The sequence below is a fragment of the Camelus dromedarius genome, chromosome 3 (genome assembly GCF_036321535.1).
Source record: "Camelus dromedarius isolate mCamDro1 chromosome 3, mCamDro1.pat, whole genome shotgun sequence".
Lineage (NCBI taxonomy): Eukaryota > Metazoa > Chordata > Mammalia > Artiodactyla > Camelidae > Camelus > Camelus dromedarius.
The window spans coordinates 94800881-94819802 of record NC_087438.1 but is presented as its reverse complement, the minus strand read 5'-3'; the positions used below and the strand labels follow the sequence as shown (position 1 = coordinate 94819802).

The 18922-nt window shown below is 40.3% G+C and overlaps 1 protein-coding gene across 4 annotated transcripts in view; it reads right to left on the bottom strand.

The window, feature by feature from the left end:
- The window catches only part of SMAD5 (SMAD family member 5), a 40348-nt gene extending 29638 nt beyond the window's left edge, over positions 1 to 10710 (bottom strand). For 3 of the 4 annotated variants that reach the window (XR_004135877.2, XR_004135878.2, XM_010981802.3), the window contains exon 1: positions 10604 to 10710. The gene's annotated coding sequence lies outside the window, so the exon portion shown is untranslated. Of the gene's footprint in view, positions 1 to 1726; positions 2154 to 10603 lie in introns of those variants that run through there. The other variant, XM_064484296.1, reaches the window with a different exon arrangement.
- Between the last annotated feature and the right edge of the window lie 8212 nt (positions 10711 to 18922).

Here is an 18922-nt window from a genome sequence, read left to right as displayed (position 1 = left end):
AAGAAAAGGAGCACAAACAAAAAAACATGTAGGCAGACTATATGAAGAATATTTCCTAGGATATAGAGGAGATAGTCCTGGCTGACTGAGATCTTATTCAGTAACACTGGAATATAACAGTGGCTAGACAGGGTAGCGCATACGTATGAGAGAGAGCATGAATGAGCAATGATATTTTGAAGGAGACAAAAGAAGAGGAGCTTGAAAACCAGACACTAGATTAGGGGTTAACCACTAGAAAGTGCTTAATAAATGTTAATTACTAATCTAGTATCACTATTATTATTAAGTACTAACCATATTATGTACTAATAAGAAAAAAAAATTAAAGTTATTTGTGTATACAAACCCAGAACAAGGACTAGAAGGCTACATACGAAACTATTCACTGCAGTTACTTCTGGAGAGAGGCGTGGAATAGGGGACAGACAACAGTAAAGGGTCCCATGTGATTTGTTCTATATGTTTCTTTATTGTTTTAGCCTTTTAACAAAGGTGTAATGCTAAAATAAAAATAGTAGATAATCTAAGACAAATTATGACAAATAGAACGGAGTTAAGAAGGCTGGTACAAAGAGCAGGTGAAACCAATGCATGCTATTAGAAGTCAGGATGGTGGTTACCCTCTGAAGGGAAGGGTTGGGGTACTGACTAAAAGGGAACCTGAAAGCTTCTGCCATCCTGGTAAAGTTCTGCATCTTGCTCTGAGTGATTACATGACAGAGCTCAGTATGTGAAAATTGAGCTGGCTAAATACTTAACATGTGTACGCTTTTCTGTTATAATTTAAAAATATCTTCCTGACATAAAAAAGTGTGGAATGGTCAACTTCCTTCCTATTTTTCTTCCCATCTTCAGTTCCCCTCCTCACAGGTAATCCCTGTTATGTACAGAAAAATGCATAAACAATATTTATCTCCAAGATCTTTACATATCTATATAGAAAGAGCTTCCACATTCTTTTCTACTACACTGAATTCCAGTATAAAAGTAATCTTAAAAGTACACCAAACCATGTCATACCTCTGCTCTAAAATCATACAGTGGCTGCCCATTACACTCAATATCCAAATTCTTTAACATTACTTTATGGGACCTACATGATCTGGCCTTTGACGTCTCCTCCAAACTCACCTCTAGCATTCTCCTAGCTAACTTTGCATTTAACCACACTTGAAGTCTCCCATTTCTCAAATGCTCCAAGGTCATTTCTACCTCAAGGCCTTTGCACTTAATGTTCTCTCCCCTGGAATTCTCTCCTCCCAGATCTTAACATGCATGGCTTACTCTCTCAATTAATTTAGCTGCTCAAATGTCACCTCCTGAAAAAGGACTTTCCTGCCCACTTAAGTCTACATAGCATACATCCCACTCCCACATTATTCTCTATCCCCTGATCCTGCTCAATTTTCTTTCATGGCATTTATAGTTATCTGATATTATATCGATTTTATTTATTAACTACATGTCTTCCCCACCGAAATGTAATACGGCAGATAGCCCTGTCTTCCTTATCCAACATCATACTCCCTTGGATCTAGAACAGTGCCTATCTGTTAAATAAATGAGTGAGTGAGTAGGGAGTAATTAAAAAGAAAAAAAAATTTGTAAAAACATACATACCTTTGTAAGAGCAAGTATATAAAATTTAAAACAAAAAAATGTTATTTATGAATATGTATATATACAGTGAGAGAATAAAAGTGTGCACGGAAATGATACATACCAACCTTAGGATAATGATTCTGATGACCTCTGGTGAAAGAAGGAAGAAAGAATCAAAAAGCCTCAGCAGTGTTTCTTTTAAAACTAGATTTGAAGAAAATTTGACAAATCATCAAATATATTATTTTCTCTACTTTTCTGTGTTCAAATATTTCATAGCTGAAAGAATTCACTATTTTTAATTTTTTCAAGCATTATAATGATAACAGAAGATCAGATTCTGTCCTTTACTAGGTGTATGACATGACCAAGTATCACTCTTTCTAAGCCTATTTACTTTTCTGTAAAATAGGGATGATGTTCCTAAGTAATTAAAATGTTGAAGTAATAAAATAATGTATCTGAAGTACTAAAAACACACATACACATGTATGTAATAGATGCTTTATAAACTGAAACATTTTATTCACACATGAATTATGATCATTAGTATTCAAAGAGTCAAGACTTAAAACTAGCACTGGAAAAGGGGCAGGGACAAACTTTGCACTCATCTTTTAAAATATGGAATGATCAAAAATTTTAAACATGTTTAACAGATTCTTTCCAAAAATGATTTATAACTATCCAAACTGCATGGTATGTGCAAGTAATGTAAGTACTTGTTACCTAAGTCTCAACTTACAAAGTTAAAAAAGTTCATCATAAAAATTCACTAGTGAGTAAGCAAAAGATCTGATCAAGCACTTCACAAAAGATATCAAAATAGTCATTAGATGGTAAAATGGGCTCAACATCATAAGTTATAATAGAAATTTTTTTGAAACTTTATTTCAACAAATATACAAAGCCATCTACTGAAGAGGTATCATTATTTTATAAACCATGAAGGAAGCAAAAGGTGCAAATTAAACTATCATACCATGCTTTCTTATCACTTAACTTTTTTCTTCATAATATCATCTTTCTGCCATCAACACTGTAGGTCTGAAGAGTGTTCCAATATTACCCTAGGATTGTCATTCAAGCCACTGAAACCCATCCTTGCAAGTTTTGATACTGGTGCTTGCTTGATCTTCCCAGAGGGTGTAAATGAAAGAAATGACAGCAAAGGCAGAGTTTGTGCGCATGGAACGAAAACAACATCAAAACTGCCACCTGGTCAAAACCAATATTCAGATGCCATCGGCTGTAAGACACATTCCAATTTCAGAGATGTTATGAGATGAAAAAAACATAGATCTCAGAAGCAATAAGGCAGCTTTTTCTTTCCTCCTCCTCACAAAGTCTTTTCTGATGTTCCCATCACTTCCCGACAGTATCTACTGCTCTCTCTTCTCTTTTGTTCTCATTCCTTTGACTCTTCTCCTTTCTTGCTTCCCCTTTCTCCATTCCTCATAGCTTCTTACACATTCCTCAGTGCTGATTTTGGAGAAGCTTGGCTACTACCTAATGATGTATAAACTACCAAAGGAAAATGAACTTCTCTTTTAAAAGGACCCAATTAGAATCTATTCTATTTCGCTTCATACAGTTCTGCACTTCTTAAATTTGAATTTCTTGTAGTTAGGGAAAAAAACCAATTTTAAAACCAAAGTGCAGATGTCCCTCAACCATACTAAAATTCTTACTAAATAGAGGATTTGTATTATAAGAGTCACTCATTTTCCAAAAGAATTCTCTCCAATATATTTAGGGCAATACAAATTTGGAGACTGAAATTTAAGAAAAATCAAAAGAAAACTAGGGGTAAATATTTTCTGCTCCCAATAAATAGTAGTAAGAATTCATTTTTCAAAAGCACTTATCTTCCTGTACTGGAATATCTCTTGTACTTCAGAGATTTTACAAATGCCATTTTCTGCCTGGGCCACTCTCTTCAAGTTCAAACCACTAATTTCTAGGTCTCTCATTACTGAGGCTTTGGCTTTACCTATCATCCCAGAGATCTTACCTGGTCACCCCATAACTCTATATAAAATAGGTTTTTCCCAACTTCTAATCCAACATTATATTCATGTCCTTCACTGTACTACCAATTTGTAACTCTTTGTTGGTTTATTTGATTTTTGTCTCTCCCACTAGAAGTGTAATCTTTGAAAAATAGTACTAAGCATATTCCGAGAACTTACTAAATTCATTCAGGTTATTCATTCAAAAGTCTATTTATTGAGGTAGTGTTCTAGGAGCTGGGAATACAGAAGTGAATAAAAGGGACCAAAATCTCTGTCCTCATGTGGCTTACATTTCAGAGGAAGGGGACAGACAAAATACAAAATAAGTGATAAGTATAGTTTGTTAGGTGAAAAATGCTATGGAGAAAAGCAAAGCAGAGGAAGTTGGATGGGGAGTGCTATAGGAGACGTGTAATTTTAAATCGGGTGGTTGGGCTGAGACCCACTGAGAAGGCACCAACTGAGTCAGTACTTCAAGGAAATAAAGAGTCAACCAGACAGATATCTAGCAGGAAACTATCACAGACAAAGGCAACAGGAAATGTGAATGTCCCAAGGTGGGAGCATGCCTGGAGTACTTAAGGAACTGCAAGACCATGAAGCTTGAGAATAAGTGAAGAAGGGGAAAACAGGTAAGAGCTCCAGATTGGGTATGCTGGGTATGATAAGGGCTTTGGTTTTTCACTATAAGTGAAATGCAGACATTTGAGAGTTCTCAGTGGAGATATTTCATTTTCTGATTTATATTATTAAAGAATTTCTCTGGTTGATTTGTTGAGGATAAACAGGGAGGAGGGGTAGGGTGCACAGCAAAGGTAAAAGCAAGGAGACCAGTCCAAAGTTGCAGTAATTTAGGAAAGAGATGAAGACAGCTTCAACGAGGGTGACAGCAGTGGGATGGTAAGAAGAAGACAATTTCACATGTTTCAGGAGACAATAAATTTCCTGATGGAAGAGACATGGGGAATGTGAGAACAGAGGAGGCAATAATGATTCCAAGATGTCAGCCTGGGCTATTGAAAGAAAAGAATGGGACCTGTCATCAACTGATTTGGGGAAGGTTGACAGAGAAGCTAAAGGAAGGTCAGGAGTTACATTTTACATATATTAAATGTATGAATAAAATACTGTTAAACTTCACCAAGCTTCCATTCAAATGAACTTATATTAATATCAACAAACCAAAAGTCCTGTTCTTACTTCAAGCTACATGAGTAGGGCCTCCTGACCAATTCCCATAAACACATACACAGGCCTCCCTCAAGAGTCTTCCCTAATCAGAGAGACAGACACATAGACAACACACTGCTCATGCCCAGACTTCAGAGGTGAGGTAAATTCATAGAAATAGCTCCTTCACTTTCTGCTCCAACATCTCTAATGGGGAGACAATAAATTCAATATCTCTAATTGCTCCAATATCTCTAATTGCTTCAATACAAAAGGCAAGCAAACCAATCCAAAAATTTCACCCAACACTATCAGCCAAAATGAAATCTAAGCACATCAACCCACACAAATAAATGTGCATACAAGTCACAACCCACCACCATCTCAGCCAATCCTACACAAAAGAATCACAAAAGATGGGGGTTTTAAAGAAACAAATTTCTCATAACCATCCCACAAAATTCAAGTTCATTAGGTTTGAGAATAGGGCCCCACCTCCCATATTTTTAACAAAGGTCTCAGGTCCTACAGCAGATTTAAGAACCAAGCCCCTTAGGACCATCTGCAATGGGAGAAAGTAATTTCTTGTGGTGGGAGGAGGTAAAGCTTTAAAAATAGCTTACCCTTATGTTTCTAACATTAATAGTCACCAAGTATCAGCAAGAGCAGACACTCATCACTCAGACACTGTCAAATCAATCCCAGATCCAGGTATACAATTACTACCGAACGTGTAAGCCACATCCATGATTGCAAGCAGAAAAGAGAAAGAAACCAAGAGCAAATCTGCCCAAAAGCTCTCCTAGATTCAGAAATCCTATTCTTTATGGAAACGTCTACAAAAAAAGAGGAAATCCAATCACATGAATACCAAAATCATCTTCCTAGAGAAACACTTATATCACCACTTTCCCCAATTGTGTCTCCCTATTTCCAAAGACATCCAAAGTTCTCAAAGTGGATTTGAAAGCCATTCAAGAGCTGAACTCATGATCCCTGACACTTCTTACAAGTATAATACTCTTGCCTAGTCTCTTTGTGCCCACACAAGTCTCTACTTTTTTATCTCCCACATCCAGACTTTTGTTTCCTAGTTTTTAATCACTCTTTAAACCTCACCTGCTCCTCTAAGTCCTCTAATCAAGCAGAGCCTGATCTAGATGTAGCACTCACCCCCACAGAGCCAGCAAGATTTCCGACATTGCTACCAGATGTGTCTGAGTATGCTTGTATAGGCTTGTAGGCACAGGAATAGACACAGAGCCGGTCAATCTTTACAGCGCTTTCCTATAAATTACAAAATCGTCAGGGGCAAATACGAAATCACTATGTTACAAAATATGTCTATGGAGCACACTTGTGTACACAATATATAGTCCAATGCTTTAAGAAGATGTTCTCCAGATACCTCATGTGTACCCCAGAGGTCAAGTCACCTACTTAGAAGAAAAGGGAATATATATGGCTTTGGGTACGTTTTTGCTCTAGTCATCATTCATTTAATTTACACTTTCAACTCCAAAGAGTGAAAATGGCCAGAGAGTTAAGTAGACACTCAGTGGGCAGAAAGATGTGAATAAACGGAAAGAAAACAAAAGACTAGCTTTGAAATATTTCTGCAGTCTCCCTCTTTTCTTGGGAACACACAAACCAGAATAACTAGATCTCAAGTTATACAGCCTACCAGATAGGATGGTAGGCAGATCCTAACACATCATGAAAACAAAAGTAAACAAAGCAAAACTTGCCTTGAGTACCAGCCATGTTCTTAGATCACAGTTAAATCTGAAAAGTTTAAGACTATTCATAGGCCTCCAGCTGCTATTCTCAGAGAAAGGTGGGAAGGTGACGTTAGTTTTTTTTCTTACTATTATTTTCAGTAATAACAAAACAATATATACAGAAATCAAAAAGAAAAATCCAGTTAAAATTTCACAACAAATGACGCCATTTTCAGAATTCCAGAGTATACCAGTCTGTAAGCTATATATATATGTTAGAGACTGATATACCAAATAATTCAAGAGCAAACCTTGTTTACAAAATGTACTTTTAACAACTAGCTTTTAAGAGTGAATTACAATTATAGTATTGCACACACAGCATTGCCTAATAAGGATTTCTTTCTTCTAAAATATTATCACAACCAAGCTACGTATACAGTAAAAGCTGGAAGAAAAGTTGCTGAAACCCTCTCTCCACTAGAATGGGGCCAAAAATGTCCCCGCCTAGCTGCCCAAGGCAAAGAAAATATCAAAGCTACAGAGTCCAGAACTTGCTGATTATTTATGAAAAACCTAATAACTCTGTAATTACCCCATCAGTTCAAAGTTGTGAACAACAAAAGCTGTTAGAGTATATAAGTGACCTTGAGATTGAAAAACTAGCTGGTTCTAACAATAATCAAGCTTTTAACATTTCTTCAAAAAAATTTTTACATCTTAACCTTCCAACTAGTAAACATACTTCTCAGATCCAGAGTTCTAGGTAATGGCAATGAACTGGATAATGCAATACTAAGAATTTCAATTACTATTATTCTATTAACTTTGGAAGTGGAAAAACAAGGTGTAAAAAGACACTGATAGGCTTTGTGGGATCATTCATCATCTTCTTTGGTGAAGAAAGCATCCTATGAATGTTCTGTGCAGCCTTCTTGGGTATCCTCCTAGACAATCTTTTCTCCAGAATATCCAGACTGGTGGAGATAAGAATCATCCCTCAGGCTGCTTATAAGATTTCCTTTTATAAGACTGTCCCTTATAAAAAGTAATCTTTTCCAATGTCTTTGACCTTATTAGTATACTAGCAATCCCACTGGATATTTGAAGAAATAAACTATTTTGGTTTCTTCTTTGTGCTTAGTACAAAGAACAAAAAAGAGAGACAAGTGACATAGACCCTTCTAGAAGTAAAGAGAACAGAGAAGACATAAACCAGGGGAATAAAGGCAGCTATATCCTAAAGTGTACTCAAGTCAGCTATGAAATGCACCCAAATGTGTGGCTCAATGCCTAAACCAACATATACATCTGGTAAGAATAAATACTGATAAGTCATAAACAAAAAGGGCTTTTTTAATTCAAAGACTCTAAAAACTACCAGTAACATTAAAATTTACATAAAACAATCAAACAATATGTGTGAAATAGATTTTTTTAAGATAGTATTCCAACTTAAGTTACTAAGAAATGAAAAACTGTTTAGTGTTTTACTGCCTAGTCTTCAAAACACTAAGAAGCCAGTTATCTCTGATTTGACCAAGTTACAAATCTGAGTTCAGAGAAAACATACTGCCTCGGTTTAACGCAAAGGACAAAAAAGATCATCACTGCAAATCATAATGTTTGGGTTCACGATGAAAACAGGAAACAGACAGGCTGCCCAGGTATAATTATGGTTATAGTCTAATGTGCCTTCAGGTTCAGCCAAGAATTAAAACCCAGTGAAGAGGGTAAGCAGAATTTACTTGCTTCTACCTTGCTACAGAAGGCAACTTTTAATAATACTCCCAGCAACGTGTTACATAACCAGTAAACAACAATCTGATTCAAACCTCATTAGCAACAACATTCTGCCATGGTCTCCCACTGAAATTAATAACTGACTTTGCCAGAGGGGAAAGAAATGCAACACATATCAATCTACCCATTTTTCTGGCGCCTACCACAGTGAAGCAGACAAGTAGATAATTCCACCAAGTCTGTACAGAATCTACAAAAATATTTTAGCCTTTTCTTTTCCAGTTCACCATTCCCCTCTTCCTTTTAACTAGACCATATCATATGGATGCATTTAAAATCTAAGAGGAAAGTCAGTTGGGAAGGCTCATCTAACTTTTATTGCCTACTTCAGCGATCATCTGAAAGAAATGGAAGTATAAATGATGAGTGGATTTTATTAACAGAAATAAACGGGTAAAGTTTATGCAAAAAAAGCGGCTATGTGAAAAGGAAGGTCACACTGAGGAAGCAGCAATGCAGGGAGGGAAGAAAGGAGGATGCTAGAGAGACAATCATGCAATCAATCATAAAAATTAAATTTAAAAAATTGAAACATACTATGTACAACCTTTAGCAGATTACATTTTGTTAATGTGTCTCTTATGACTTGTTTTTTATTCTTGTAATCTAGGATTCACTTTGGAAGAGTTACCAAAGAAGCAGTAAAAAAAAAAGAATGTAAGATAATTTGGTCAGATCTATAAATAACTTACAGAATTTGGAACACACTAATTTCATAAAATATTCAGATTAGTAAGTGTGAAACTCCCACACTGTGTCAAGGTATTGTTTTCCCCACAACATTGGTATCTAACAGAAATTTTAAACTACTTGGAATGTTACTAATCTACTGGGACTAAGGTTTTCAAACTTTCAGCATTCAAATTAAAATTAAAGACTGATTCTCGCTGGGCAGTTCCGGTGCTATAATTTAAGGAAATTTAACTACTCCAGTTAAAAAAAATAATTTGAAAAACAGCAACTTAAGTACCCCCGTCTCTCAACTTCTGTGAGGACAAGCTACAACCTCCACCTATCCAGTCTCTGTTGCTAGATAAGAACACTTTTGGTGGTGCTAGGCAACAGGCATGATGTGACAAACCCAACCAGACTTCAAAACTTTTTCCAAAGAAAGATAAGGTAAACAAGACACACTTAGTACCACACCCATGTAAACGCACTGGCAGCCAGGAATGCTTTTTTCCCCCCTCTCTCTAGACCTCCAGCTGGTCAGGAAACAATGTCTCTGCAATCAAGATTGAGATCTGGCCTCGGGTGTTCAGGCATTCCTCACCCCTAGGCTGGCCTACAGCTCCACTCTCCAATGCCATCCAAACCAGAATTGGAACATTTTGTTAGGAAGCGGGCAAACGTCCAAACACCCGACTATCCTGGCCCCAGCTTTTTTTTTTTTTTTCCCCCAACCAAAATCTGTTTTGGCTACTGAGCATGCTCCGACTTAAGACAGGCGCCACATGGGAGTTTTCAAAGCTTAGGCTCCAAACTCCACGTAATAACAGCAGCTGAAAGGGGAAGAGAGGAAAGAGAGAGGGGGAGGGGGACAGACCGGAATATGAATCTGAGTAATGACACTGACGTGAAGGACCCCGGCAGGGGTTGAATACGGTGAAGGCAAATATACTGCTTATCGTTGTTCTTACGGCAGAAGTTTACATGGAGCAGACGAAATCTTTACAATGATGAAAATTGGCATGGCAAGTGGCAGAAATCAGGTCTAACTACCAGCCGAGTGCAGCAGCAGGTCACAACTGCCCAGAGTGTAATTCCCACCGATAAGGGTGGATTCTTATCTTTGAAACACAAAGCGACGGCGGCAAGGATTCATCAAGCCACTGGACGGCTTTGCAGCGGAGCCGACCAGGCTGCTCTGCCGAGCGCGGTTATCCTACCAGGAATGTGTATCGACGGTGGCGCTTAGAGGAGGGAGAACAAACCGCTCCTCCAGACAGAAGCGGGGCCAGGGATCCCCCTCGAGGGCGTCCCGAACGCCTCCCTCCACAGTCCAGGCGGTAACAGCGGCGCCGGGACAAGAGCCAGCCTCGGCCCCGCCTCCGGACGCCCCGGCCTCCTTAGCTGGACTGGCCGCACCACCGCCGCCCGCCTGGACTCGGGCAGGCCGGGACTCGGCCTACCTCCCACCCCGCAGGCCCGGGTGGTTTCCGCTCCGGCCGCGGTCGCACGCCCCCGCCTCGGCCCGAGTCCGGCCACTAGGACAGAACCGCGTCCGGGCAGAGCCTGCAGCCCCGAGTCCTGCTCGCCCGCCCGTCCCAGGGCCCCACATTCACTCACGGGCCGGCGGCGCGCGCTCTCCCGGCGCCGTTGCTGCGCTCCCCTCAGCGCAACTTTATTAGCAGCGCGGCCGCGGGACACACGCACGGCGCCCGCTCGCCCAGGACCCGGATGAAGGAGGGACGAAGCCGGGGAGGACGCCGCGGGGCCGGCGCATGCGCGCTAGTGACCGAGTGACCGCTGCGGGACCGAGGAAAGGGGCGGCTGAAGGTAGCCTCCGCGCTTGGCTCGGCGCCCGCGAACTCCAGCTTCCGATCTGCCGGAGGCTTCTCTCGTCCATGGCCAGGCCCAGGAGTTGCAGTCGGCTAGCTCCCACCACACGATAGCCACTAGTAGTCTCCAGTAACCAAATCAACCCATATTATAAGGAATCCTCTACATGGACAGTTGAGGACTTTCTCAGTTTTGTTTAAAGTGGAAATTAAAACATCTTTAGATACAACTTTGCTACTTTTAACGATTTGTAATATAAATATAAATCCGAGTGAAGAGACCCTTTCTGTGAAAAAAAGTAGCTGCAGAACAAGCTTCTGAACATCTTACAGCTTCTTAGTGGGTGCAGGCCTAAAACCCCTCCCACATGAAAATCTTGGAGCCTCTGCTGTCCCCCAGCTCCTCTAGCGGTGCCAGACCTTTGAGTTCCCCGAAGTAGGACTGTCCATGTAATGAGACCCCAGTAGTTCAAGATACACCGTCCTGGATGGGTAGGGACACTGAGGTGCACAAGGGCCACCCACAGACAGATCCCTTCACTCCATCTCTCCGGGCAAGAGCCTATCTCTCTTCTCTTAGTTACTGGGGCTCTTCTCAATGTTCCCCCTTCCCCCCCCATCCCCCAAAGTGTCAGCATTTCACAGAAAACGATAGTGGTACCATCTGGTGCACCCACTTTGGAGAGTACTAGTGAAGAAAAACTTTTAAATAATTTTGTTTTTATTGTAAAAGTTCGACACTGGTTTTCCAATATTCCACTACAGATTTACTTTTATAATAAATTAATCCAACTAAAAATCAAAATTTGAGTCTTTTCAAATCCTCTCTCTCATTCCCTAATTCAGAACATCACGAAATCTTAATCACTCTACTTTCAAAGAATATCCCAAATCTGACCATTTCTCATGGCTTCTATTGCTACCACCATGGCCTGAGCCAGGGTCATCTCACCTGAAACACAAATGGGAAGCAGCCATTTTGTTCCAGGCTTCATTCAGCACTGTGTTTCCACAGTGAAGACAGATAATAAATGTGGCAGAAGTCTCTGCACAAAGGATTGTCATCTCAAGTGTGGACAGAGTGAGGGAGTGTAGAGAGCCAGGATGGGGAACCAGAGAGGGCCTGCTCCGATCAAAGGGAGCAGCTACTAGTTCACTCCAGGCAACTGTCAACCGTGAGGAAAAGTGAGAATAAGGACCTAGTGTTGGCAGATCTTCTGATTTTTCAAATGCAGCTGGGAATCTGGATTTTAATGTAAAAACCTCAATTTTACATGTATAGCAACTTTTTTCATTCTTTCTTTTTCTCTTTCTGAGACATTCAGGAGGCCAACCCTGCACATGCCAAGTAAAACAATCCATGGTCTGATTTAGCCTGCTGGCCATCAGTTTGCAATCTCAGGTCTATGTCTTAAACCCCTTTACTACTACATAAACTTTGTGAAAGTAAAGTCTGTGTACTTTAATTCTTTGTCACACTCACTGATTATTTGTTGTTAATTCAGAAGTTTCCAGGCCTTGGAAGGCACATATTTCTGGAGCCTGCATGAGTTTACAGCTCCCAGAAGTGCCCATAACCCTGCCTTGGAGGATGCCTTTTTTCCAGAACTGATGTTTGCAGCGTGCTCTGTGGAACATTATAAGACATAACAATTTGGTTTAAATATTTTGTACACTATAGCCACTCCTCACTTCAAACAGCCAGTAAAATCCTGCCCAAAACAAACTGTTTGCTGTCTTGCAGTCACTGTACATATGTAAAGAACAATTTGTGATTACAGGATTCCTTCTGACAATCTCACGTGTAATCCCAAAGCCAACAGTTTTGCTTCCTGAACTATGTGTTCAAATACTGATCAAATCAACCAGAGACTGCAACCTCTCCAGGTTGCTGTGCAAGCTCAGCTTAGGTCTTAAATTGGAAGAGATGATAACATAGAGGACAGGAAGGGAAACTCCTCCTAAAGGACTAAGACATTACCCAGACCTTAAACGGTATCAAAAATCAGATCATGAAAGATCTATATAGTCAGAAAGATTCTCAAACAGCAAATGAACAGGCCTGTCAGAGACACAGGAATGTAGTAAGGAAGTCCCTGGTTTTGGCAATCAAATGGGATTGAAAAACAAATGCAGAACAAGATGATCTGAACAGGTACGTATATATAATCAGTGGGGCATCAAACAAGACAAACTGCTTTTTCAGTTTAGCATTCACCTGATCAGAAAGATCAAATAGAAGAAATTTCAATACTCTATTTTACTGATCAACAGACCTAATCTGGATAATTTAGGCCAATGCTTCTCAAGTAGGGGTGACCATGTTCCCCAGAGAACATTTGACAATTTTTGAGCAATCCTGGTTGTCACATCTAGGAGGGTGGTGTGAGTGATATCTGCTGGGTAGAGGCCAGGGATGCTGCTAAACATTCTACGATACACAGGACAGCCTCCTTGTACCGAGAATTATCCAAATCAAAATATCAATAGTGCTGAGGTTCAGAAAATCTGATTTAAGTTGATGTTTAGGGAGAAAATGAGCCCTTTCTTTAAAGTTTTCCATAACCGGATCAATTACTCATTTGTCGTAAAGAACCAGCTTAAATGTTTCATCTATTACCTATTCCCATGTTGAATTTTGCAGATCCACTAAGGAAGCAATTTATAGGAAATGTGGGACCATATATAGAACAAGAAGAACTGGGGTAATTAATTCAGTCTTTCCATATTTTTAAATATAGGGTAATTGAGGCAAATTGGTTTTGATTTCAATATATTTAATATATATCTCAATTCCACCCTTTGCTGTAGCTCAGAATATTTTTCCCTAAGTAATCAGTGCACTCCCCGTCTACGGGGAGTTCTAACTGGAAGATTGTGGTGATGTTAGAAGGAGTCACCCAGTTTAAAAGCATTAGTGAATGACATCACAGAGATCTACAAGGGACCCTGGTAGCCACTTCAGAGACCTCTCCCTTCCTCACACAGTCATGGCAAGTGGACATCAGAAGAAGAAATGTCTAAGTTTGTGTGACTTCTCTGGACAGTATCCTGGAAACAAGAAAGCTGTGTTTCAGGTTCTGAAAATTCTGTTCCTCAATTGACAAACTAGCCCCACCTCCAACCCTTAATATTGGAAACAGTGCAAGAGGCAGAGATAAACAGGGAAAAGTTCCAAGAGCGAAGTCCCAAAGAAATAATGTGCAAAGACATACCCCACGATCCCAGAGAGAAAAAAAAATCACCATGCCGTAATTTTCAAAAGAAACTTCATGTTAGTTTCTAACAGAATGAGCCAAGGTTCTGTGCCAACCAGAGAATACACTATAGTGACTTTATCCTATATATGAAAGGATTTTTTTCCAATAAAATTTGAGTGTTCTCGTGTGAAATTGATCCCTTAATAATCCACAGGCCCTTTACGTTCACAACACAGAGCTCGAGACTCTTAATGTATTGAAAAAGGGAAAAGGAAAGGAAAGGAATAACATCTAACCCCACTGCAAGCACAGGAATCTCGCTGCCAGAGACTCCTTGAAGCTTCAGGGATGCATATCAGAGACTCCATGAGCCCCCTGGAATTAATATGCATCTTTTTGTATATAACCTACATACAAATTTTCTGCAGAAAAAGCTTATAGCTTTCATCAGACTCTCAAAAGATTTGCTCGCCTCCAAATGTTTGTGGATGTCTAAAGCAATGGTTACTTTACACGGGGTGTAAATTTAATGTGTCCATTTTAAGTGACTGTTTCTTCTTTTTTTCTGAGCAACATAATTGGGAGATTCCTCTCTAGGGAAAGCTGCTTGATGTAGAGCGTAGGAACCGGGCTTGCCTGTCTCCAGCCATCTGCTACATTAAAGAAAGCCTCCTATGGCTGTGATCCAAAACACAAAATTAAAAGAGTTGCTTGCACCCAGAGTCATAAAACAAAGAGGCTTTCTAAAGCAAGGTTTGGAGTGAACGCTCGTTTCTTTCTGACTTAAGCAGCATCTGTTCCTCCTGCCGGCAAACACCCTCCAAGTTAACTCAGCTGACCTCCCCAGTTCTACATTCTCAGTTTTCATCCTCAGACATGTAGTCTCAGATGAGCCAAACCACATGTGCACTCTGCCACAAATCCAGAGCGGCAGGTGAAAATCTGGAAGTGTTATGGAATTGGGGAGAGGGAAAGGAGACAGAAACTTCTCCTTCTCCAGGACGCCCTTTAACTGGATAAAATCTTAGTCATGAGAACTCTGAAGCTAGACTTCCTGGTTTGAATACAGACTGTCTTGCTTACCATGTATGTGACCTTGCACAAATTTCTTAGCCAATCTATGTCTCGGTCTTGTCATCTGTAAAATGCAGATAACAGTAGTATCAACTTAATAGAATTATTATGAGGATTAAATGAATAGAGACTTGTTAGGCGCTTAGAACAGTGCCTGGCACATAGTAAATGATTATTTAAGTGTTTGTTTTAAAAACATGCATCTTCTCCAGCAATCCATAAAATATTCCTAGCAAATTCCCTTATTATGTAAAACATTATTCATTTTACTAGACAGTAGACTCCCTTCTCTTCTTACTTTAATAGGTCATCTCATCCACTCTTAGGCCCCTGGTACTATCTATGCAGACAATTCCCAAATTTCTATTTCCATCTTGGACTTGGCTAATGAACTCCAGGCCCTTGAACTAGCTTCTTAACGTCTCTGCTGGACTGCAGTAGTTGTGGATTTTGTCTGTCTGTCTGCCCTACTTTCCAATCCCCTTTCTCCTGCTTTCCTTGTGATAACGTTCCTTTTCTATTTAACCACAGGACTAGACACCCCACCCAGAGACGGGTACATGACTGAGGAAGTTATCATAGTTCCCCACTAGCCAGGCCACTGTGATTGGTTCATGGATGGGCATATGACTCAAGCAAAGTAACGTGTGTCATCTCTTAGACTGATGTATGGATGCTGAGAGAGAAAAGTATTCCTTCTTACTGTCATTGCTAAGCTCAGGGTGATTCTGAGGCTCCCAGGGGCCATCTTGCCACCATGTAGAGGGAGTTTGCTTGAAAATGAAGCCAAAAGAGAGGCGCTGAGCTGAGGTATAGAGGACAGTGCCCTGACCAAATCTCTTGATCTGTTTGTACCTGAAGATCTAAAGATTCTCCTTAGACTTCCCAATTACATCAGCCTATATATTCAGCTCCAGTTTAAGCTCGTTACGTGTCTGCCACTTGTAACATCTGCCCTTGGCAGTCTGACTGGATTTAGCAGGTCCAACTGTGAACCCCTGCTGTTTGTCATTCTTCCTGCCTACTCTGGTCTTGCTGCAGTCTTCACCATACTGATGAATGGCAGCTCTGTCCACATAGTTGCTCACACCTGACAATCATCTACGATAGATTGGATTATTGTTCTAAATATTCACTCCCTCCCTCTTGTGGAAGGAGTACACACTATACATCCATGCCCTTTGCCACGTGACTCTGCAGTAACTTCCCTTAGAAAAGGTGGAGTAAACATCTTTGCTCCTTTGATACTGACTTTGGCCATGTTGGCTTTGAACAGCAGACATGACATGAGCATCAGTCTTCAGATGTACTTACTGATTTGGCTTGGTCTTATGTGCTTTAGCCATCTGCCATTAGAAGAAAAGACCCCAGGTAGCCCTTGGTCCAAGGAGGATGAAAACACACATAGGGCAGAACTGATTCCAACTCAGACTGGAGCCTCGCTCAACAGACCTGCAGCCTGAAGCTCAGCTACCTAAGTGCATTCACAGACTCGTAAGTGAGAAAAAGTAATGTTTGTTGTGGGGACAACAAACTGAGAACTGAGATTCCGGGGTTGTTTATTATGCTACAGTAGCCAACTAAAACATCCTTCAGTTCTCCTGATCTCTCACCCTCATTTATTTATTCACTTATTAACTCCATCTCTCAATAATGTGACAGATATTTATTGAAGGCCGATTATGCATCAAACATAGTTTGGGGCACTGGGAAAAAGACAAACAAAAGAGACAAAAGCCCCAGCTCTGAGAGAGTAAACAGATCATTTGTTAAATTATGAAATCGGGTAAAAGTTAGTACATCACATGGTAATGAGCACTTGGTAGAAAAAGGACACCATGAATGGGATTTGGGGGAAAGAGTGTTGGGAGGAGGAGCAGCAGTGGCTGCTGTTTGCACGGAGTAGTCAGGGTTAAATCAGGTTGTCCTTCCACTTTCAGTCCAGCATCAAGTCTGATCAGTCCTGCCGGCAAGCTGTATCTTAACTCTCTCCACTTCTCTCCCCGTCTACTGTCCACGGATAATCAGGTCCACATCCAAGTTCACTTTTCACCTGGACTATCGTCTGCTTCCACTCAGCCCTGCTCCTATCTCTTTGTCACCCAACAGACATTACATATTGAAAATGGAAATAAGGTTATGGTAACTCTCAAAGTAAAGCTCTTCAAGGTCTTCCCATTGCATTTGGGATAAAATCTGGGCCTTTATCATGGCCCTGCCCTAGGTGACACGGTCCCTGCCACGGCCAGCACTCTCACATGGACCTTGCAAACACTAGCCTTCTTTCTGTTCCTCACATGCCACAAGCTACTCCCCAACTTAGGGCTTTATGCCTGTGGTTCCCTCTGCTTGTTCTTGCTCTCCACCTTGGTAACTTCTGAAAGGCCTTGCCCACCACTCCTCACCTGTCTCACTCCTTATCAACCGAAGTCTCAGCTTAAAGGTCACTTCCTTACAAAAGCTTTCTCTGCTACCTCCACTCTAACTGCCCCTCCACTCTGTCTAGATTGGGTCCCCCCAGTATACACTTCCAAAGCATCCAGCCCTTTCCCATGTGGGACTCTCTTCTCACATGTCATGACTTGATCAAAGTTTATATTCCCCACTGGAATTAAGCTCTTCTTCATAGTTGAATCCTCAACACTTAGATGAGGGCCTGGAGTGCTGTAGGCCTTCAATAAACAGTCACTAGATTTTCTGCTTCAATTTTGGTTTTACATTTGCTCCTAGAAAAATCCCTTCGTTTGCATTTAATTTTTAAAAAATTCCTAGTCAAATTTTAATATGTAGTAGGGTGTCATTGCTCCCACTTTGCAAGCAAAACTCAGCCCCTAGGTTTAGCATTCATTCATTCACTTATTTATTCAACCTAAATACTTATGTAGTACTTCCTGTGTCCCTGGCACTGGGCCAAGTACTGGGAATACAGAAGTGAGTGGCATTTTCTTTACCATGGTGAAGCTCACAGTCTCCAGGAAGATGTTTGCTTGTCTTCTGTCTTCAAGATCCTTACATACTGGATGGAAGAATCAGAAACCAGAAAATCAAAATCTGTCATTTCAAAGCTGTCAGCCCAACTGTTTGCAATGGAGAAGACTTTTCATACCTTTGAGGATCCCTTGTTTTGTAAAAAGCTTCCACGTATCATAGACCACTCAATCATGGAGATGTGAAACAAAGACCCTTTTCTGAAATGGAGCTTTTAGTGTTAGAGGGTTAAACTATTCAGTCTGATCATTTGTAAGGTAGTTTCAGGCAGAGTTAGATCCCCCTAAACTACACCTCCTGAAATGTTTTATTGCCAAGTATGAATTTAAAAAAATAGCTTTACAGTTTTTATAAAAACAGTGCATGGCACAAAAAGAGTAAAAATTACTTGAAATCACACAAACAGAAATAACCATGGTTAACAAGTGATGGACCATCTTGCCAGACGTCTCTCTCTTCATACATATAATGATAAAAGCTAATATTGATCAAACACATACTTTATGCTAAGTACAGAGCAGTATGATTTATATATTTTACTAAACACCACAGTCAACTTACAATGTAGTTGCTATTACTAACACTATCATCCTCCTTTTTCTAAATGAAGAATCTAAGGCACAGCCATTAAGGAACTCGCTGTGGTGAAGGCACGTGTGTCTACAGCCTGCTTGGGGTTACAACTCCTGGAAATATTTCTAATTCCATCTTGGAGGGTGCCTTTTTTAAAAGAACTGACATTGGCAAAATGCTTTGCTGCTGGTTGAGAGAAATAACAGAATTTGGTAGAAATATTTTGTACCTAGGCCCCATTCCTCATTCTGCATGCTTTGTAACATCTTGCT